The following is a 23,643-nucleotide window of genomic DNA, read 5'->3' as shown; positions in this document are numbered from 1 at the left end:
AGCAGCGAATTTTCGAAATTCGCCATTTTTTGGAGATAATCGCGCAGAAAACAGCAGAAAATGGAGATTTCCGAAAAACGCGCCAATTTTTCTTTTCTATTTGTAAAACTCGCCTCGCGGCTGGCGAGAACCGCAATCTCGCCAGTTTAAAAAATATCCGTATGCAGAGAGGCGCGAACGGCATCTAGCGGCTGTTCGCGCCAATAAAATGGCGCGATTGTCTCCGTTTTGCCTCGCCAAAAAAAACTGCCGCTCGCGGCCATTGCAAAGGGAAAAAAAAAGGCGCGAATTTGTTTTAACACATTTCTGAAGCGCGCATCTCGCCAATTTAAACTCGCCACACGCATCCATGTTAAACATAGCAGAATTCGCACTTTTCTGCATATGGAGATTAAAACTCTCCAAAAAAGCTACTTTTTAATAAATTCGCCAATTTTAAAATTCGCTGCTCTCTGCATAGGCCCCTTAATCTCCATATGCAGAAAAGTGCGAATTCTGCTATGTTTAACATGGATGCGTGTGGCGAGTTTAAATTGGCGAGATGCGCGCTTCAGAAATGTGTTAAAACAAATTCGCGCCTTTTTTTTTCCCTTTGCAATGGCCGCGAGCGGCAGTTTTTTTTGGCGAGGCAAAACGGAGACAATCGCGCCATTTTATTGGCGCGAACAGCCGCTAGATGCCGTTCGCGCCTCTCTGCATACGGATATTTTTTAAACTGGCGAGATTGCGGTTCTCGCCAGCCGCGAGGCGAGTTTTACAAATAGAAAAGAAAAATTGGCGCGTTTTTCGGAAATCTCCATTTTCTGCTGTTTTCTGCGCGATTATCTCCAAAAAATGGCGAATTTCGAAAATTCGCTGCTCTCTGCATAGGCCCCTAAATGTTTATCAGTCTGGCAACTGCATGAACATGGCCTCTGTTATTTTGTAGGCAGTGGTCCTGTAGCTGATGTCGACAGACTCTGCAGTAAAGCTCCTTGGACCTAATTTTAGAGACATTTATACTCTAACAACAGGAAGGTTTTTTTTTTTTGCAAAATACGCGATATGGGCTTACTGTACCAGGAAGGTGGAATTATCAGTTTGTATCTAAAAAGAATAGTGGCGATTCACACGCCCCAGCACCATCGCACTTCAACCACTCGGTCCTGTGGGCGGGTTTACAACATATTTTCTTTCACTGTTGCTATGTTACCGACTTCTATAATTTTTCGCACATCTAAAGTTTTACAGTTTGAGAAATGTCATTCTCAATAACGTAACATTGCTGATGCCTCTCACAGTCCTTGTTCAGAATGAATGGGGTAATCCATCCTAGGACCAAACAGAACTAACACCAGTGACATGTTTACGGTACACATCCGCTGGGGAATGTACACATCCGCTGGCGAATGTACACATCCTCTGGGGAATGTACACATCCTCTGGGGAATGTACACATCCTCTGGGGAATGTACACATCCTCTGGGGAATGTACACATCCGCTGGGGAATGTACACATCCGCTGGGGAATGTACACATCCTCTGGGGAATGTACACATTCGCTGGGGAATGTACACATCCGCTGGGGAAAGTACACATCCTCTGGGGAATGTACACATCCTCTGGGGAATGTACACATCCGCTGGGGAATGTACACATCCGCTGGGGAAAGTACACATCCTCTGGGGAATGTACACATCCTCTGGGGAATGTACACATCGTCTGCGGAATGTACACATCGTCTGGGGAATGTACACATCGTCTGGGGAATGTATACATCGTCTGGGGAATGTACACATCCGCTGGGGAATGTACACATCCGCTGGGGAATGTATACATCGTCTGGGGAATGTACACATCCGCTGGGGAATGTACACATCCGCTGGGGAATGTACACATCCGCTGGGGAATGTACACATCCTCTGGGGGAATGTACACATCCTCTGGGGAATGTACACATCCTCTGGGGAATGTACACATCCTCTGGGCAATGTATACCTTTTTTTAACCGAATCTGACACCTGTACGTATTTTTAACTTATGTTTTTTAAGTTAGACTTGGGAGGGGGTTTGATTTCCTCTGACTCCCTTTTGTGTGATGTCACTGTGTGATGTCACTGTGTGATCAATAAGTGCTTCTACAGCCAGAGTCCCCCCTCCTCACCTTAACTTTATTGGCTCTCTGATAAGGACAAGGTGGGATAAGAGTAAAGAAAACACATGACTGACACACACTTCCCATTCAGATGCCCCTAAGAAATGAATCTGTCCCATTGTACCTTTGAAACAGGATTTCCACCTGTGGGGGAGGGGGGATACTTTTTTGTTGCACTAGGTGGGACGCAGAGGGTCTTCGGAGCTGAACCGTGTTAATTTCAGTTCCTGCTTCCTGAGATACTTACATCTAAAGGAGTTGCCGGTAGCAGCCCCAGGGGGGAACACAGTATGGCGGTTTAAAAGTCCGGAGTAACATGAGACAATAGGAAGCCACATCATCTCTTGCGGCTTCCTATTGGACCGTGGGACATTTAAACCTGCATTAGATACCGGTAGAACCTTCAGATGTCAGGATCTCGGGGAGCAAGGTGTCTCCGGAGTGGAGATTACCGCGGTTAAACTCCCCCTGCTTCCCTGCTAGGGAAACACTTCCTTAAGTACAGAAAGTGTAATGTGAAATGGTGTTTAATTCTGCAAACGGGTTCAGAAACATTACAAGTAGGAACTTGTTTATAACTGTCAAACGTTAATGAAGTTCCTGGGCCTAAGAATGTCTGCGACATTCCACATACATCCTACACATGCTGAGAATTACCATGCGGGAAATGTAATGCGGAGCAGGTCAGAGGTTGCTGGGAGCAGTCAGGTCAGAGGATTGCTGGGAGCAGTCAGGTCAGAGGTTGCTGGTAGCAGTCAGGTAAGAGGTTGCTGGGAGCAGTCAGGTCAGAGGTTGCTGGGAGCAGTCAGGTCAGAGGTTGCTGGGAGCAGTCAGGTCAGAGGTTGCTGGGAGCAGTCAGGTCAGAGGTTGCTGGGAGCAGTCAGGTCAGAGGTTGCTGGGAGCAGTCAGGTCAGAGGTTGCTGGGAGCAGTCAGGTCAGAGGTTGGTGGGAGCAGTCAGGTCAGAGGTTGCTGGGAGCAGTCAGGTCAGAGGTTGCTGGGAGCAGTCAGGTCAGAGGTTGCTGGGTGCAGTCAGGTCAGAGGTTGCTGGGAGCAGTCAGGTCAGTGGTTGCTGGGAGCAGTCAGGTCAGAGGTTGCTGGGAGCAGTCAGGTCAGAGGTTGCTGGGAGCAGTCAGGTCAGAGGTTGCTGGGAGCAGTCAGGTCAGAGGTTGCTGGGAGCAGTCCTGTATGGAAGTGACACACTGGGTGTGGAACTCTCGGAATGAAAACCAAGACTCAGAGGAGGTCGGACATACAACATGGAGCAGCCTGGTATAATCATTAGTGCAACAGACCTACACATATTAACATTCAACAAGACATTCAACAACAAACCTCACGGTTCAGTGGCCTTGAAATTAACCCCTTCCATAGCAAACGGGTAAAAAAAAAAAAAAAGATGTGGATAACACAAAGTTTTAAAGGAACAATCCTGCTACAGGATGGGAGTTGAGGTTCCATCAGGCTACTGCAGCCATTGTACCTGTTCAGTATATTACTGAACGCCATGTATCCAACTCCAAGAATGGAAGTTAAAGCTTCAGCCAATTTAACATCCGTTCCCCCAGCTCGCCCCTTTTCCCCCCATTTCTGCGCATGCCCCCTGGTTCTTTACCGGAGAAGTTACTAATATTATTTACTTGCTTTTAAAGGGAATATAAATGTCTGTCTGTTAGGACAGGGGTGCCCAAAGTGGGGGGCGCAAGATTTCCTGGGGGGGGGCGCAGCTGTTACAGAGGCCTCATGCTTCCCCGAAGGCATTTCAAATAAAAGCCGGGGATCCCGTGAGGACTCTGTAACTTTTACTTACCTTTTCTCCCAGCGACGCGTCTCCGTGGCAACCCAACATCACATGACATCGTAGGATCATGTGATGTCACGTTGCCATGTGTCACATGACCCCGCTGCGTCATTTGACGCCAGAGCCAAGCAGGGAGGTGGGACTCAAGCTGGAGGGGAGAGGAGACTGGGGGGAGCATGTAGGAAACTTTGCGCACCCCTGTGTTAGGAAGTTGCAATCAATGACACGGTGGCTTCCTATTGGTCCACAACACCAGCAAAATATGACAAACTGGTACCTTCACTGCCTCCCCCGGCATTTAATTTAAATGCCTTGGGGAAGAGCGCGGGGCCTCTGCAACCAACGCGCCACCACTTTGCGCACCCCTGCCATAAGACACCCTCCTGCATATGGCCCATAAAGCAACAGGCCCTCTCCCTCTCCTGTCGAGTGTACGATTGGCTTTAGAACCATTCCGGGATCTTAATTCCAAAAAAAGTTCCAATTAAATTACCCTTACAGTTCTCCAGCCCCAATACTTTGTCATTATAGCATTTGAACAGTACCTGCTGTACCGGTGTTAACGCAGGTCACTTTTAGAATGCTGTTAATGAATACCACCATGGACTGTGTCTCTGTTAGGTGGATCATTAACAACCTTTCACATGGATCAGCAGCGTGGGTGCTCTGGGCAGAGATGACTGATTCTAGAAGCGATGGTGGTATGTCAGGCAATCAGAGGGTCTTGTGAACTCACTTAAAGCCGCAGACCAAGCAATATCCTACATGTGGGCTTTTTTTTTAAATAAATCAGTTCTATACTAGAAGAAAATACTGGTAGCCTTTTTTTTAAAACAACTCTGAATGATATTTTTAATGTAATATAATGTAACAAGCATTTTTTGTTTCTATAACAACCATTTAGAAACTCACATCCCCTTCCTCTTCTGAAACAGGCTCTGGCACACCCCTTTTTGAGCTGTGCCCTCTGTCTAGAAGTGCACCAATTGTATCTAGTGACTGCCTGGCCACACAATCTTCCCCACAGAACTCTGCATCTTTGGTCCTCTTCTGCTGCACTGACAGACATTTAGTGAACCCCTGAGCCGAATCTTTGCTGATCCATCACAGGAGAACGGATCGATCGGCAACTTAACTAATTACTTATCATTGTGTGGATTGTATTGATGCACATATTAAAGGGGGGGGGGGGATAAAACAGCAGCTTGGGCTTCTGCTTTAAACTGTTTATTTGGTGAACACAAACGTGTGGATTGACAACCTTTCACGTGCCTCTGAAGGGTTATGTGATGCTAAGCAAGGAATATGTGTGGAAAACATAGCCTTTTTTACAATAAGGAGGTGTGGATGTAGCGTTTTAACATCTGGGTCAGTCCGCATCTTACACCTCCTGAGAATACATGAACATATGTTTTACCAAAGTAAGACCAGAAGAATAGTAAATATGTTACATTTTACTGCAGTCACACACCACACACCATAGCTTTTACACACTAACCGCCCCCAGCACACTTGAGCTTTCGGACAGTCTCCTGTAAGTTAGACTCTTGCTTTTCTAGGTGGGAAGTAGAGGGTCTCCAAGGCTGGATGCTTTAACTTCAGCTCCGAGAACCCCCTGCTTCCAGAGATACTTACCTCTAAAGGGGCTGCCGGCTGGGAACAGAAAATGTCTGTTTAATTGTCACGCGGGCCAAAAGCCGTGACGTCATCCCATGTGGCTTTTTACTGGCCCGCGTGGCGCTGGACCTTTAAACAGATATGAGATACCAGCAGCACCTTTAGAGGAAAGTATCCATATTATGATGGAATTGGAGACGTACAATTACACAGCTCAAGGACACCTCTTCCTTACTATATGCCGAGCAATGGGACTTATGAATCAGTCATGTAGGTGAATGCTTAACCACATTGAGCATTGGGAAAGTTGTCATGGAAAACATGCATCCAACTAAATCTTACAAATCACTTACTGGCGTGAGACCAAGATCAGAAACTCGATGCCAAAACAGTTTTAGAACAGTAAAAGCATAGCTGTAGAAAAAAAAAACAAATCTGGTTTGAGACACAGTACCAGTTCTTTCTATATACTAGGGATGGAACAATCACGGCTGCCTAAAATGTGATCCCTGACGCCTGTGCGACTGCCGGGTTAGTCAACACCGCAACCGGCAACGGCGCACGCAAAGCACAACTGGAAGCGCTGTTGCTTGTCGCCGATGTGACTGACAGGTTGTGCTGCTAAACTTGTTGAAGAAAGTGCAGAGCCAGCATACCTATTCAAATAGAAAAATATGTATTCGCAAATAGGACAAAAGGTCAGCAAATAAAAAAGTACACACATTCCCTGTATCTCGTTCCCCTGCAGTTTCCTCCATTATTGTAATAAAAATAAGCATTTTGTGGTCTAGCCCCATAAAACAAATCTGACAATGAATAAGTGATGTCTTATGCTAAACAAGAAGTCGTCGTCTTGTGAATTACACAAATAACCACACATGGCTTGTCGGGCATTCCTTCCACTTGTCTGTAATAGCTGCAGGGCTGGGTTCCTGAATTGACTGTAGAAGAGCAGACCACATCTTGTCATTGAGCCTGTGCTGGGAGGATCTAGTCATTGGGAGTTATGGAATTTGGCTATCTGCCTGTTTCTGGCTTCCATCCCTCTGTCACTGAACTGTGCCGAAATCAAAAAAGGAAGGGCTTTCCTTCTTTAATTCCAGATTCTAAATTTATTCTACGGAGTTCAGGAGAGGACAGGCAACCTTCCCACCCAACCCCCCATTCCCTTCTTACATGACAGGCTACAATTTAGGAAGGGTTTTAAAAAAAATATATAATCTATCCGCATTTCAAAAGATATATAAATTTAGTTTTTAGATTTTTCAATCCATGCTTGCATTTATTAGAACTGAAAGAGCACTGCATTTGGAAACACTGATCTCCTATGGTTGGAAGTGTTCCCAATGACATCATAGCAGGTATCAGATTAAGGAAGTGATGTAAGGATTCCTGCAATGACATCATAAGGAGGAATTACAATAATAGCATATATATGGTTCTCAATGGCCATTGTTACGGTGCAATACTGGCTCAAAAACAATTCAATTGCTTCCAATTAAAAAGTGCAATCTTTAAAATAATTTCGAAATGTAATTGGCTTCCTAAAGCAAATGTAACCATTATTAAAGCAAATACGTGAATGCTTGGGTTTCTTTGGAAACTACGCGCAAATCTACTTTCTTCTGGGACTCTAAATGAAGTAGTGTTTGTACATTAAGTGTTTCCTTTGTTTCCACTCGTGTAAACGGCGGCTATTTAGTGAATGAATAGGCACGCCTTCATCTTTTTCGTTCTTCCAAATAACAAAATCTCATGTTGATCAATTCAGCAATTTTTAAAATTAAAATCTAGATCAGAGGTCTCAAACTCAGTCCCCAAGGGTCACCAACAGACCAGCTTTTATGGATATCCCTACTTCAGCACAGGTGGCTCAATATATGTCTGCAAGAATCCCTAGATAGATCCAATAAACAGGCACAGCCCAAGAGATATTCACATTAAAGAGGTTTATTGGATCCAAAATGCACACATATGCCCGATGTTTCGGTCCCAGGGGGAACTTCTTCAGGGTACCTGAAGAAGGTCTGCTAACGATCAAAACGTTGGGCTTGTGTGCATTTTGGATGCAATAAAATAATCTTTTGCCCTAACTTAGTATTATGCTGGTAATATAGATCACTAGTGATCTAAATCTAACTATCCCTTATCTCCTCTGGATTGCACCACGACGGCCTCCTGGAAAGGCAAGTCTTTGATCCTGTGTGTGTGTGCGGCCATTTTTGTGGATGGGAGAGGCCTAACTGCACCCTTCCCTCCCTAACATTTCAGAGAGTGTTTGTTTCCTTGAGTTCATGGGAGGTCACTGATTCTCTGCTTGTTTATGTTGCATAGGGAATTTATTTCCAGCTGTCTTTAACTCTCCTGGTTTACAGTTTCTATGCATTTACATCCATTGTGTGGGGGGGAGAAAGTCATTGAAATGACAGAGAAATATTCGGCCTTTGCTGCTTTCTACAGCATCTGTGAGTTGAGAAGATAAACAAGAGTTAGGCTCTCTATTCATCTTATGACCGGATGTTATATCAGAGGTCCCACTAAGGTAGTTTGCAAATTAAAATACATTTACAAATTGCCTTTTATAATGATTACATATATTATTGTGAGATTTTATAGTAGTTTTTCAATTTTAGGTAAATATTATCGTGACTTTTTTTCGGGTATTAAAAAAAGTCTGCATTGTGATTCTCTAAAAAAAAAAAGCAGAAATAAATCTGCTCTGAACACTACAAAATTGTATCTGCTGCAGAAACATTACTGGTGATACATAAACCCTTAGGCCGTGCTTATAGTGCTGGCAAAGGCGACACGACCGATGACGTCACCCGTCGCCATGGTCACTGGCGAAAGTTGCAATTTGATTTTTAGCGACGTCGCTGGCGACAAGGCCAGTGACGTCTCTAAAAGGGGCGGGCCGCGCAATTTGATTGGTTTAGAGACCCGCCATGTGGCGACTGTCTCTAAAAAAATCAAATTTTCCCTGCTTCAAAATTTTTGGCCGCTCCATAGCGTCATCACGCTTACTATAAGCGCTTGCGACGGAGTCAATGTATTTGATTCGGAGCTACGTCGTGTCGCCGTTGCAAGGCACTATAAGCGCAGCCTTAGGCTGCGTCCAGGGTTGCAGCAGCCGTGCGGAGGCGTGCTGAGGCTGAGGGAAAGCGGGTGCTTTCCCTGGCCTTGGTTAGCGCGCCATCCGGGGGCGTGTCGGGGGGCGTGCCAGTGACGTCACGGAGCTGGTTCGCCCTCATTGGGCGAACCGCTCACATGACCGGCCCTACGCTCCCGTGAGCGCTTGAAACTAAATTTTTTCTAAGACCTACGCTTCCGGAAGCGTGCGCGAGCCCCTGCTAAAGCCACTCTCATTGCGGCTGCAGGGGCTCACTGGTAAGTGTAAGTGCGCCTCAGCACAGGTCAGCGCCTAAGCGCTGACCATGCCCGAGGCCTTAGCTAGCACTAAAAAGTACAGGATGTGTTGAATATTTATGATATTTATAGTTCGGTTTTAATAACAAAATTTCCAAGGTTTTACCCTCATAAAAGCATTTGATCACTGACTTTGTAAACAACGACACAGAGTTTGAAGCAGGGGAACCTGGCTCAATTCCTGGTGTCAGCTCCTTGTGACCTTGGGTAAGTCACTTTATCTCCCTGTGCCTCAAGCACCAAAAGCATAGATTGTAAGCTCCCCTGGGCAGGGCCTGTGTCTGTAACCATCCTATGTGCTGCGTACCGCGCGCTGTACTGTAATTGGGAAGCGTTTTGAGTCCCATTGGGAGAAAAGTGCTGGATGAAATAAAGTTATAATTAAAGTTATTATTATCTATATTCTGTGATATCACCAATTAAGAAACATGTAATAATAAAGACTGAGCCAGTGTTACATTGAATGGTGACATTTTATTGATCTCTATGTATCTTGTAATAACCACCGTATCCCATTGCACAATAATTGCCTTTTCTTCTCCATGTAATTAGTATCGTCACAGAATATAACTTTAAATGAGACCTAAAACAGTTATCACGCCTCCACTCTGTCCTGCCCTCTGTTTCCATATAACGGCCTTGTTACTGTATTAACATTGTGTTGTCTTCTATCCACTTGAACAGAAGTTAGCACATTGTTATTCACATCTCACCACATTGCACAAAGACCGTTGTGTGAGCACCCCCCCTCATTTTCCTCTCACACATCGTATCCCCGTGCAAAGTTCAACAGTATCCGCAGCATATTGCTAACGGCGCAGGGGGACTTGGCGGACAGGAAATGATGGAGATCTCATCATCTGTCGCTGTTATGAACTGAGATCCTGAGGACCTACGACAGAGGAATGTTGGACAATATAAGTGAGAAATGCTGTTTCAGATCGTTTGTCAAGTCAAAAGAATGTCTGTCAATAGGAGTAAAACCACTTAAATACGGCTTGTATTATCTTAATATTTGTTTTTTTTAATGAAGTGCAATTAATGATATTTTTAAAAGGTGAAAACAATATAAATGTTAATTGGTGCATTTTTTGATTGGATCAAACAACCTGCCCCTGTTATTAGTTCCCCCCTGTGTGAGACTAACTCCTGGATGACCCCATTAGACTAAAACAGACAGGTGGTTGCTCTGCCTTCCTGGAATACAAGCATTGTTCTTTGCATGAATGTAAATGAGCAGAGTCTGTAAGGTTCATAAGCACAATAAAACAGTGGGGACCAATGAACCAGTGCTGTGATAATAGCATACAGCTGTTTCCAAACCATTGTATTCACTGGCATTCCAGCCTGTTTTCTCTGGTCCTAAAAAAAACAATAGAGCCATTTGTTGTCTATGGATGCTGATTGTGTTTTAAATGAAGACACAGTGCTAATACCAAACAGTAAAAATCCCAAATCTTACTGCAAGCACAAACCATGTATAAAGAACAAGATGTTTAACAACACAACAATATCTTGCTGTATCTTTTAATGCAATGTCTGTTGCAGCAGGTTACCAACAGGCAGGCACACACACACACAAACCTATGGGGTTATTCTTTAAATTGCCCTAGTGCCAATCAGGGTACTACAGCACAGAAACTTCCATTGAAGTCTCTCTCCGATGAATGATTCTGAATAACCCCCTAGGAGTGTCCCACTGCATATTCTCTTGCATACGTTTCTCGGTTGAAATTGAAATAGAGACTCATTCCTATAACTGTACATTCCACTGTTTGTGTCTACACTAGTCATGTTTGATTAAACCCCTTTCTGCCAGACCAGCCTGCTACGCATTACAGGTGGCAAACAAGGAAAGAATTGAGCAGACAAGTTGATTCTGAGCTCTGACCTTGAACTGGAGCGAATGCACCTTCAAAAATAATCACCGTTATGGTATTCTCCGTAATAAAAATATACCACATCCATGCATCTTGAAACACGAGCACTACAGTATGTTGAAAAACATTGTTTAAGTTCCCCAAGATCTACTGCTACTTACTCTCTAATTCAGTATTAAAAGGAGTTCTTCTATTGCAGCTGTTTTAATGTCGTATGTCAATGGAAGTGGGGAATGATGTTCAGGGACTGTTCGTACAGGGGCGGCCAACTCCAGTCCTCAAAGGACCACGAACATGTTAGGTTTTAAGGATATCCCTGCTTCAGCACAGGTGGCTCAATAAGTGTCTCATCCTGTGCTGAAGCAGGGATATCCTGAAAACCTGACCTGTTGGTGGCCCTTGAGGACAGGACTTGGCCACCCCTCTATCTATTAATATTTGGGATCTTCAATAATGTTTCAGGACTTTGTTCTATAAAGAAGTGGCTACTATGTCTATTTAATTCTATAAAGAAGAGATTTAGTACTTTAGTGGTGTCTAATCATACACAGAATTGCTTTTTGCTTCGATAGGCTCATTTTCAGTGCTAGACAATATACACAACGTGCTGCTACAATGCTGTGTATGTGCCAGCAGGCATATCCCAGAAAGCGTCAAGGAGCAGAGTATTAAATAAAAGCTGCTTCATTTACTGACTAAACCATTTACCATATGGCAAATCGACATAAAACAACTGTTCCTCCTTTTAAAATAAAAAGAGCAAAAAAAAAGCCTAGATAGTGGCCACGTGTGCGGATCCTGTCAGTACAGCATTTCTCACCCCAAACTGAAGCAGCTGCTCGCCTCCTGTATGAGTGAGCAAGACAGTGCGAGGGGAGGAGGGAGAACTATTCCACTTTCAACACCTCAACAGCCGGCATTTCCATGCGGAATGGAAAACAAGTTGGGAGGATTATCTCAGCACACCGACAGAAGCAGGGATACAGTTTTTAATGAACACGCAAGGATTCAATGTGTTTTAGATAAAGTACCTTTCCCATCTACTTTTGTTAAAAATGATATATATATATTTTATTATTATTTATTATAATGGTGATGGTTATTCAAACATCAATGTTTTGGGCCTCTGTTTAAAATGCTTTATCCATGTTTAATGTGAGCGACTCAATGAAATATATATATATAAATACACACACACACACACGTAGATATACACGCGCACACACACATACGTACATATAAATGCACACGTACACACACCTTTATTTTACTAATTTGTTTAACCTTTCCCATATTTCACAGTGAGATCATCCTGTATTTATATATTTCAAGTAAAAGCAAATATTTAGCACACAGGCGATGAAACTGAAGGCAATCGTTACATTCATTAGGGCCTAACTAAGGACTCGTACCCAACTGAAAACGTTTACAAAGTGCTGCCGCAATTCCAGAGCTGCAGGGCTCGGGAAACGTTTACAAAGTGCTGCCGCAATTCCAGAGCTGCAGGGCTCGGGAAACGTTTACAAAGTGCTGCCGCAATTCCAGAGCTGCAGGGCTCGGGAAACGTTTACAAAGTGCTGCCGCAATTCCATAGCTGCAGGGCTCGGGAAACGTTTACAAAGTGCTGCCGCAATAACAGAGCTGCAGGGCTCGGGAAACGCTTACAAAGTGCTGCCGCAATTCCATAGCTGCAGGGCTCGGGAAACGCTTACAAAGTGCTGCCGCAATTCCAGAGCTGCAGGGCTCGGGAAACGTTTACAAAGTGCTGCCGCAATTCCAGAGCTGCAGGGCTCGGGAAACGCTTACAAAGTGCTGCCGCAATTCCAGAGCTGCAGGGCTCGGGAAACAGTTACAAAGTGCTGCCGCAATTCCAGAGCTGCAGGGCTCGGGAAACGTTTACAAAGTGCTGCCGCAATTCCAGAGCTGCAGGGCTCGGGAAACGTTTACAAAGTGCTGCTGCAATTCCAGAGCTGCAGGGCTCGGGAAACGCTTACAAAGTGCTGCCGCAATTCCAGAGCTGCAGGGCTCGGGAAACGCTTACAAAGTGCTGCCGCAATTCCATAGCTGCAGGGCTCGGGAAACGCTTACAAAGTGCTGCCGCAATTCCATAGCTGCAGGGCTCGGGAAACGCTTACAAAGTGCTGCCGCAATTCCATAGCTGCAGGGCTCGGGAAACACTTACAAAGTACTTTTAAAATACACGGATAAGAGCCGCTAAAGATAATACAGTACTGAACATCACTCCATTGTACAATACTGCCGAATGACTTCCACGCTGCAATAAGTGGATTAAGCTACCATGTGTTAATTTTTACTAGAAGTTGACATCGTCCACCAACATACTATTGTCAGAGTAACGTGGAATCAGTGATATTTTATTTACAAGTATATCTTTTTGCTGATTTAACAAACCCGTTATACTGTTTCCCATTATTCTAGACCTATTTCTGCTTTTCTACAGAGTGCAGCAAACACACGTTGGGTCAGCTGTGGCTTGGTGTGCCTTTAACCCTTTCATTGCAGTTCATTGCTCTGGCAGCAAAGGGGTTCATGTGCACTGGGGTATGTTTGCATTGCTTCAGGAGACAAGAAAGCATGATACATCTTTTGCTTATAAGGCGTACAGATAAGACTGTCTCCTAAGCAACAGCAGCGGTTTATTTGTGAAGTTGAGGTAACCGCTGTAGAATGTTTCAGGGATGGAAAAAAATATATATACAATTCTTAGGAGCCGCCCAGAATTTTTAGGAGCCAGCGTTTTGTTGGAGGGCGGCTCTGTGTCAGTGTGAATGTGTGATACACTGACATGCACACTCTTACTGACACACACTCTCATACAGAGACGCGCGCTCTCTCATACAGAGACGCGCGCCCTCTCATACAGAGACGCACGCTCTCTCATAGTAGGGCACGCTCTTTGTCTATAGTAGGGCAGCCCGCGCTCCTCCGCGCTGACGCGGAGGCTCACCTGCTCAATCAGGAGCGATTTCATGGACTAGCAGGCGAGCCAGCGTGCGCGATCGGGAGGCGGAGCTATGACGTCACGGGGTCAACAGGGGTCGAAGCGCCGACGTCAACGTCACGACGCCGGCGTCGTCATGCTGCTTCACCCTGATTGGATGTTTGCAGCCACGCGACGTCCTCAGCGCAGTCTGAAAACATGTACCTGAGGCCAGCATCATGCGCCCGGCCACTGGTTCTACCAAACCTCCTCGCCGGCAACGGACGGAGCAACGTGGTGCGCAAAAAGGGGTGGGCGCAAACACTGCAGCTCCCGGGCAGGGGGGCGCAGCTCAAGTAGTTTGCGCACCCCCCGCCTTAAAACACACCTGCTTAACGAAGCGTATGGATAGCTCCATGGCTGATAATTTACACCTCATACATAAACCTTGGCCCCTTGCAGACGCACTAACCAGAACATCTTCCTACTGTCTATTTACGTTCTTCCTACCAGCCAATTAGACTGTAAGCTCTTCGGAGCAGGGACTCCTTTTCCTAAATGTCACTTTTATGTCTAAAGCACTTCTTCCCATTATGTGTAATTTGTATTATTTGTTATTAATATGATTGTCACGTGTATTACTGCTGTAAAGCGCTATGTACATTAATGGCGCTATATAAATAAAGACCTCGATACATACATAGCCACGACTGTCAAGAAGCGAAATAGTTGTCGTCATAAACAAACTTGCTTAACTTTAGAACAAAGTAACTGTTTAGTTACACAGGCTGCCCTGAATTCCTACTTGAAATCACTGCTTTGCTGACTGTGTGAGCAGCCACGTATTGTTTTGCTAAGTGTTACTGTCCCTTGTGGCATCAACAAGGTTAACAGTGCGTGGAGAGAAGTCAGGAGGAGGTAATGTTGCCTGGGTAATAAACAAATGGTCTTTGCATCTGTAGTAAACGTGTGAGATCTAAGGTGGACCAGGAAACCTTTTACATCTGGGATCCTAAATCTGATGTCAGAAAGAAAACGGCTCTGCTCACATCTGTGAACTTCAGACAGAAAAAGTTCATTCTTTTTCGACATGAAAAGGAACACTATATCTGTAAACTGTCAGCTCGTTACTCTATGTAAAGAGCCTTCACACGTGTAGTAGCCGTGCCAGCACACTTGCGCGTTATGTCATGCAAGTGATTTGGGATGAATGGCCGGTAGAATTTAACAGTGAATAAAGTACGTACATGTTTTTCATTTGCAAGCTCTCAAGTATTAAAGACTCACGGAGTGGTCAATGGAATGAACTGAAACCCGGTGAGCGGGGACAAGATCGGTTTAGGTCAACTTCCAGGGTCAACATTTTGGATATTCAAAAATCGCGTGATTGTGAAATCCGTGATGAGGTAAACAGAAGAGGTGGCGTCCGTAGGAGCCCAGAACGTGATCCCTACGCATTTAGCAGAAAGCACATGATGCAGCTGCCATGTGATGGGGAACCCTAATGGTTAATAATATATAGCTGACAAAAAGAGGTTGCTTTCTGTGAGCTTTGTCGTTATGCTCCCTTCTTCATATGACTTAATGTAACATCTATGTATAATTGTTAGGTTGGTATTGGTAACCTGTAGCACTAACGTGCTCAACCTGACCCTCTTCAGATTGTAACAGTTCTTGTGTCCGAGCCATCCCTTTAAATTATAGAAAGCATTATCAGCTTTTAGTAACCCCATGATAGTAAGCATTGTGACGTTTTAAAAGGTTTCGTTTGTGCATAAAAACTAATCCAAACAGATTTTACAAGATATTTGGGGACAGAACATGTGGACTGATGAGCTTAGGTTCCTACATTACATCAAAGCAGCACTCCCCATAAAAAGAGGCTGAAATAATGTATAGTATACTTTATGTTGTACTTGCTGTTTAGATTTTCACAATCTTGATTTTTTTGCAGAGTTTTCATCCGTTTATTTTTTAACGCCAATACAACAGATTTTTTTGAGCAGGGACCCCCTTGAAGGATTTTAAAAAAAAATCTCGGGGCCCTCACTCATGCCCTCCATGCTTACACACGCACTCCCCACACTCACCCACCCCACATTCACCTTCAAACATCATACTCACCCTTTCACTCTCCACATGTATCCCCTTCTAACACAGCACCCTCACCTTATTTCTTAGTCATAAACACAACATTCACCCCCCCCAACACCTTCTCATACGTACAACACATACCTTTCCCCACCCCACATAAAGCACTAGCCTCCCTCCCCCTCCCACACAAAGCCATTGACACACAGACACAGAAAGCCATCATATATCACACACCCCACACACAAGGCCACCCCACTCCTTCTTACACAAAGTCCCTCCCACCTTCCCACACACCTTAAAACAGCTGTCCAAGCTGCCTCCCCCCACTTTAATATGCGCATCAATACAATCCACACAATGATAAGTAATTCGCTAAGTTGCTGATCGATACGGTCTCCTGTAATCGATTGGCGAAGATTCGGCTCAGGGGTTCACTAAATGGCAGTCAGCGCAGCAGAAGAGGCCCAAAGATGCAAGTTATGTGGGGAAGATCATGTGACCAGGCAGTCACTGGATACAATTGGTGCACTGCAAGAGAGAGGGCAGGGCTCAAAAAGGTTGTGTGCCAGAGCCTGTTTCGGAAGAGGAAGTGGATGTAACTTTGTAAATGGTTGCTGTAGAAACAAAAAAATGCTTGTTACATTCTAATACATTAAAAATGTAATTCAGAGTTGTTTGAAAAAATGCTACAATTATTTTCTCATAGTGTAGAACGGATTTATTTAAAAAAAAAAACAAAAAAAAATGTAGGATATTGCTTGGTCTGCAGCTTTAAACAAGTCAGCTGCTCAGGGGGTGGGTCCTGTGTGATTGGGAGATGGAGGCTCCTCTCTTTTCTGTGGATGGAGAGACGGATTGCAGCCTCCACGTCTCCAGGCAGCGCGAGGGGAGGTGCCTATTGAGCAGCGAGCTGAGTTTTCCCCCTTGGGCCGCAGCCCCCTTGGCAGAGGGTCCCAGTACATCAGGGTTCCACAGCACCCTGGCTCAGACACACTACCTTACCACTGTCTTATTGAGTGTGAACAGCCATGTTAACCTCTCAGGAAAGCAACTTTTTAGCAATATCTCAAAAAAAAAATCAACTTTAGAATTTGAAAAGGGTAGGATATCTAAGAAAAGCAGCACAAATATTTTGCAATGGTATTAAGAAAGGAGATACTTATTTTTTTATGGTGAATAGAGCAGATTTGACATTTTTTATTGCAATGCAAACAAAGCTGTCTCAGCACAAATCATAATGTTTTAAGCCTACAACTATATGAAATTGCAGCCCATTAAAGGTAACAAAAATATGTATAAGTCAATCATTGTTTGAGTAAAATAAAAAAATCAAATTTTTGAGCATTATTATGATGAATGAGTCATGATATTTCTCATTAAAACTTCAGTTCCACTCGGACTAATTCTCATACACTATTAACTTGTGCATTTTCTAAATCAGACTTGATCACTATTAGCAGTGGTCGACAAATCACCAAAAAATCTACTCGCCGAACAAAATAATATACTCGCCACCTAGTACCACACGTGTGCTGCTTGGGCCAAAAGGAGCTCGCCACGATGTTAAATCCACTCGTCCGGGGCGTGCAAATGTATAGGTTTGTCGAACACTGACTATTAGCACCGCTGCATACTTTAACCTTTCAAAGGAGCAAGTCATGGATTTTTTTTAGTACTGTTTTTTTTTTTTAAATGTAGGATTAAAGCAGGAGATCTCCAGAGCTGAACCCCATTTATTTCAGCTCTGGGGAACCCCTGCTTCCGAGATACAGACCTCCAAAGGGTGTGCATATCAGGAAAGGTTAAAGCTCCTGCATCATGGGGGCCAATAGGAAGCCGAACCTGCTGATGTCACGACTTCCTATTGGACCGCAGGGTACGGGAGCTTTGACACTCCATTACATGAACACTGCTACCCCTTACAGAGTTAAGGATCTTCAGAAGCAGGGGGACTCCGGAGCTGACATTAATGGGATTCAGCTCAAAAGACCTCATGCCTCGATTGACATAGTACAGCTAAATGTTTACAAGTTGAGTTGACGGTTCAAGTGTTACTATATAAAAAATAAAAAGGAAATAATGCAAAACGAATATTGTATGGAACAAAGAGATACCTGTATAAGAATCTGCTACATTATGCATGTTAAAAATATAATGTACAAGTCTGCAGGATTTCCAATAAAAAAAGACCCCATGCCTCAATCCTATGTACTGTAAATAAAAAATAAATACTTAAAAAAAATGTACAACTTGGATTGCCTCTTTAACTATCACCTAATGGAACCATATACATTCAGTGACATTTCCTATGGAGTTTTTTGCCATGACGATTTCCGACCCAACTGTCAAAAGTGTAAGAACAGATATACAGATAAGATATAAAAAATAGCTTTTATACACATCCAAATCATTAAAAAAAAACTTCCACTATATTGCAAGAAGCACACCAAATATAAGGATAATTCTATAGGTAGCAAAAAGGGTCTGTATTGCTTTAGACCCGGGATGCGCACACGTTTTTCTTTGCGCCCCCCTCCCTGCTCTCCCCCCTTGCTCATGCCCCCCCTTACCTTACCTTCTCTCCGGTGTCATCGCAATGCATTGTCATGGCAATGTGCCGCCAGAAGCCGCCAGAGAGCAGGTAAGAGGACGTTACAGAGGCCTTGTGCGCTTCCCCTGCATTTTATTTAAATGTTGAGGGGAAGAGCGCACTGCCTCTGTAAGTGCTGGGCTCCCCCCAGTTTGCGCACCCCTGCTTTAGACCCCTGGTAGGGGCGCCCCAAGTGGCTGGACCTGATCCTCTATCTACCATATTGCAACTCCCATACATGCTGTTAAATGAGATTGAGGCTCATGCCTTCTACACACAAATAACTCCTCTCTCTAAATGGCCTTTTCCATTTATAATTTACAGATTGTATTCAATGTGCTTTTGATCTTCTTTGAAGAGTAAACACTTCTTCACGCCATACACATCAGAGGCAGAAGACCCCGTGTGTATTTAAGGTTAAAGAGTAGTGAGTGCAGTGTTTCGGAAAACCCCATGCAGACCAGATTTTAGGCATAATCAACGATTTACCAAGCACACATGTCTGCACTTATCCATGTGAATGTGTGATTAGCTGGTTATCCCTAAAACATGGGGTGTGCCAAGTGGAACGTTACATAATGCTGTCCTACTCAATGACAAAATATATATAATGAGGTATTAGTGCAGGGGTGGGAAACTCCAGTCCTCAAGGGCCACCGACCGACACCACCGGTTTTCAGGATATCCCTGCTTCAGCACAGGTGGCTCAATCATTGGCTCAGATTGCGCCACCTGTGCTGAAGCAGGGATATCCTGGAGGCCTGACCTGTTGGTGGCCCTTGAGGAATGAAGTTGCCCACCCCTGGATTAGTGCAAATTTAAGAATGGATTAGAGTCGCAAATGACCATCTTGGAACCTGTACAATCTATTAATATTAGTGATACTGTATGGTCTAATTTGGATATACATGTTTACATCCATAGTTGTCTCCATAGACCCCAAGAAATACAGATGTTGTTACTTCTGTTAGTTGTTGGGCTTGAGTTTTTCCATGACCAATGATTACAATACAGTATCTGCCGTTTCTAAATAAGGTGTGAAGAGGTTGAAGGTCATATGTGAATACACCTATGTTAAAATATCATCCTATAACGCCCTCGCAAGGGCGGTACGGGGCTACTTTAGACCTAAGACAATTCTGCAATGACATAAGTATGTAAGAGAGAGAAATAACTTAGGCTGCGATTATACAGAAAAACGCCCGTGGTGTCACCCGTAGCGGCGCAAAAACACATTTTGAAAACGCATCAGCTGTCTCCGCTTTGCAGTAGCAAGCAGGGAGACAGCTGAATTTGGTATAGCCACTTATCATGTATGTATGAAACTTGTTTTTTTGCGCCGCGCAGTGTCGCTACGGGCGACACCACAGGCGGTTTTCTGCATAATCGCAGGCTTAAGCAGCACTACAGAACTCATAAAAATACAATTAATGTTACAGAATGACAACTCTTAGCATTAGCAACCCGTAATCTTGAAATAAAAGAAGTGGAAGTTTTAACCTAATCCTTGGATTTAACACCAGGTAGCAACAGCACGTCTAGTCCAGGAATGGCCAACTCCAGTCCTCAAAGGCAACCAACTGGCCACGTTTTAAGGATATCCCTGCTTCAGCGTCGACTGAGCCACCTGTGCTGAAGTAGGGATATCCTTAAAAGCTGGCCTGTTGTGGCCCTTGAGGACTAGAGTTGGCCGCCCCTGTTCTAATCTGTCTTCCACTGAAAGTGAGAAGCAAAATGCAGGCAAGGCTGCCTTAATCCCACCTCAAATAAACTTGGTTAATGACATAAACTCATTAAATTGTATCACATTTGTAGCCTTGGAAAAATGTGATAATGAAAATTAACACACATTGCATAGTGTGTCATCAAACACCTCGGTGTTACATCGCCGGGTGGGGAGAAATCCAGGCGAAGACATTTTGCAAAACTGGCTACACAGTACTTCTTCAAATGTCACCAATTAAAATGCTGGTTTAAAAGGAATTTAAACCATTCCACATACAGTAACAACACACTAGAGTCAGGTTTGTATGTTTTACTGAAGTAACAGTTACAGGTGCTATCCCTAATACTCTATCCTAGTAGTGAGATATCTGGCAGTTAATTATTATTAATTATAATAAATAATGTTTTATTAAACCATGAATGTTTTGGGCTGTGATTCGGATATTTGTGGGTTAGAGACATTTGTTTTGAAATAACTGCATCCCATGCTATCTCCGCTGAATCGCTGCATTGGTAGTATTAGACATTAAATACTGTAGTCCAAGTTAGAAACAAGTGTTGGAAATGTTCCGCTATAGAACACCTCAACCGCTCTATAATCAATTAAGATAACATTAAATAGCTCTGCAACATAGACGAACGAGATGTATCTGCGAGAAGACCAATAGCAAATATCCAGAATATACAATACATTATCTATAACTAGCAAGTTAAATGCATATATATCCTACAAAATAAAGAGTGTTGTTTTAAAGTTGCAGTGATCAGAGCTGAATTAGTAAATGTAGATGTCGGCCATTTTTTATTAACCCCAGCAAAATATATATATTTTTTAAATCACGTTTTTACATCAAAACTGCTCAAACTTTGAAAGAAACACATTGATTTTACAGCGTAGAAGAATGGGATTTAAAAAATCATGGGAATCAATGACAATTTGTACTTTATTTGGATCAAGTAAGTGGAAATACATCATAAAATATTGGGGACGATTACCTTTATTTAATAATTATTTTGAAAAAATACTATTTCAATACACATCAGTGCTTCACTAACGCTAAATAAGTTAACTATAAACTCAAAATCAGACATGTCAAATACCCTTGTATGTTGATGTAATGTAATCCTGTTGTCTCCAATTATACTACTTGGATCGCAAGCTCTTTAGAACAGGGAATACGCACTTGCCTGTGTTAGCTTTTGTGCATTAGTAGTGTATTTCTATGCAACAAGAATTGATTGCACTGTCTAGGGAGGCATTATAAGAATACAGCAATACAACACATGCTACGAAATAAATCTTTCCTGTGGTTACAAACAGTAATTTGGGGCTTGTTTTCAGAGCTTCTGCACCATGAGTCTCCCGGACACCTGGATAAACTCACAAAGGAACAGAAATTGCCCCAGCGTTGGGGCTTGTGGCTTTGAAGTTTCTTTTTCTTTTAGTATTTTTTTTTAAAGTGAATATGAGTAGTTAGCACAGGGTTTCAATGCTTAACAAATATCTCCAGGCCCCTGAGCTCCATTCATGCCCAGACTACTCTGTGGCTCTACAGCTTAAACAAGCTGTTTCTTTAGAGCAGAGCCCACTATAGCCTGCAGCCTTATTTGGGAAATCAATCGCCACTCAAAGTAAACCGTGGTAATTAGTCCCTTCATCAAGCCTAAAACCTGCATATATTTTATGTAGAGAGATAGACTTTATGGGAAAAAAATTCTCCAAAATGTATGTGATTACCCTAATACAGTACCAATATTTACTGAACCCACATATGCTGCACTGTAGAGTAATACTGAGCCATATGCAATTTGATGAAAAGCGGGGTAACGTACATTACATTAAGTGAATAAATGTTAGTGCATCGATAACTGTGTGTTACCCAACTTCTCATCATATTAACTAAGGCGGTCTGAGTACACTATATACTTCCAGCCCTCCACTCATGAAAACGTACCAGCATCACTGTATAATTGTACTTAATATCAGTATATTCGTATAGAAATGTACAAGATGCACTACTGTATATACTGATATAGGTGTCACTAGAAACTCCCAGACCCCCAAATCATCAAGTTCTTAGATAAAGAAAATAGAATTGAAAATAGCACCAACACAAAGATCCTCCTTAAGAATCCCATGGTGCCATGTTGGTGACAAGTGGCGCCTGATATCATTAGCCTCTTACCCACTGCAGTAGCCAACAGCATAGTTCATCCTCGCTGCAAGGGCGTATCTATTGTTTTTTTTGTGCAGAATTGAAGGGTTTCAGGGGTGAATAGTGGGAGGAGGGGATCATCCCAACTTTAGTCATGTCACGTTTCTTTGGGTCTCCTGTCCTAGAGGTACTCATAGTTGCTTTTCTGTCATCCTCACTACCATGTTACATTCCAAATGGTTAAATACAATGTACTGTAGTTAATACTTCTTCATTTTCATCCATCCAAAATTACTATGTTCCATGACTTCCATCCTCACATCAACTTCAAACTTGAAGTCAGCATCTTCATCTACATCAAAAGAGGATGTGGGGGAGAATGTATGGTTGTCACTGAGAACTAATGCATTTTATAACTGTGTCAAAAATAGAATTACATTTTGTAACCCCTTTACTGGCAAATGGGCATGCTGCAATATGAAGCGATAATGAGTATGTGCTGACAAGCTACACTACAATAATTACAGCTGCAGAATCCATGAACAGCCCTAATGCCCTCTGTCCCCTCCAGGCATCAATCGTAAAACCCCTTACCGCAGTGGAGACCTCTCTTTGGTTAACTGGGAGCAGTAGGCAACCTGCAAAGGGTCTGTTTGATGCAAGGGTGATGGGGTGGAACCAGGAGTGTGGGGTCTCTGCAGCCCCCATGGAGTTTATACATTATGAAAATATATGTATGTTACTGATTTCGTACGTAGAGCACCCCACCCCAAACATTTTTCTTGCACTCCTGAGGGCTGTTGATTCCTCTGTGGATAATGACATTTGAGGAGGCTGTAAACTCAGATATACAATACCAATTTACACATCAACATATTCATTTTCCAGGTCCATGGTATATTTTTTTCCCCAGTTGAATATACAATGCTGGTATAATGTGTTCTCTAAAACAATATATGGTTTTGCAACAAGTGGCAGTCAGTGTGACTTTTCTTATTGCAAGTTGTGGGCCCAGGAAATCCCTCCCTGCAATATCATTAAGCACTTCATAAGAATAACCAACAATGCAATGGCATAGACCCAATCTCTCCTTAACAATCTGTTTTAAAGGGAATATAACTTATTTTCCATAAACGTGACTAGGTAAAAATGTGGCAGTTTTGAAGAAAGTTCCAGGTTAAACTTTTTTTTTCTTTTAGAGGAGGGAAATGTGAAATGATAATTTAATTAACCCCCCCCCCCCCCCTGAATCCCATTAGAAGTGTAAGAAGAAGCACTCAC

General features: G+C 43.3%; 1 protein-coding gene across 1 annotated transcript in view; it reads right to left on the bottom strand.

Annotated features, from left to right (window-relative positions):
- CHST3 (carbohydrate sulfotransferase 3) overlaps nucleotides 1-23,643 on the bottom strand; it is a 91,347-nt gene that overhangs the window by 67,078 nt on the left and 626 nt on the right. The window lies entirely within an intron of this gene.

The sequence above is a fragment of the Ascaphus truei genome, chromosome 8 (assembly GCF_040206685.1).
Source record: "Ascaphus truei isolate aAscTru1 chromosome 8, aAscTru1.hap1, whole genome shotgun sequence".
NCBI lineage: Eukaryota > Metazoa > Chordata > Amphibia > Anura > Ascaphidae > Ascaphus > Ascaphus truei.
The sequence above is the reverse complement of the archived record's forward strand: the minus strand, read 5'-3'. Positions and strand labels throughout refer to the sequence as shown.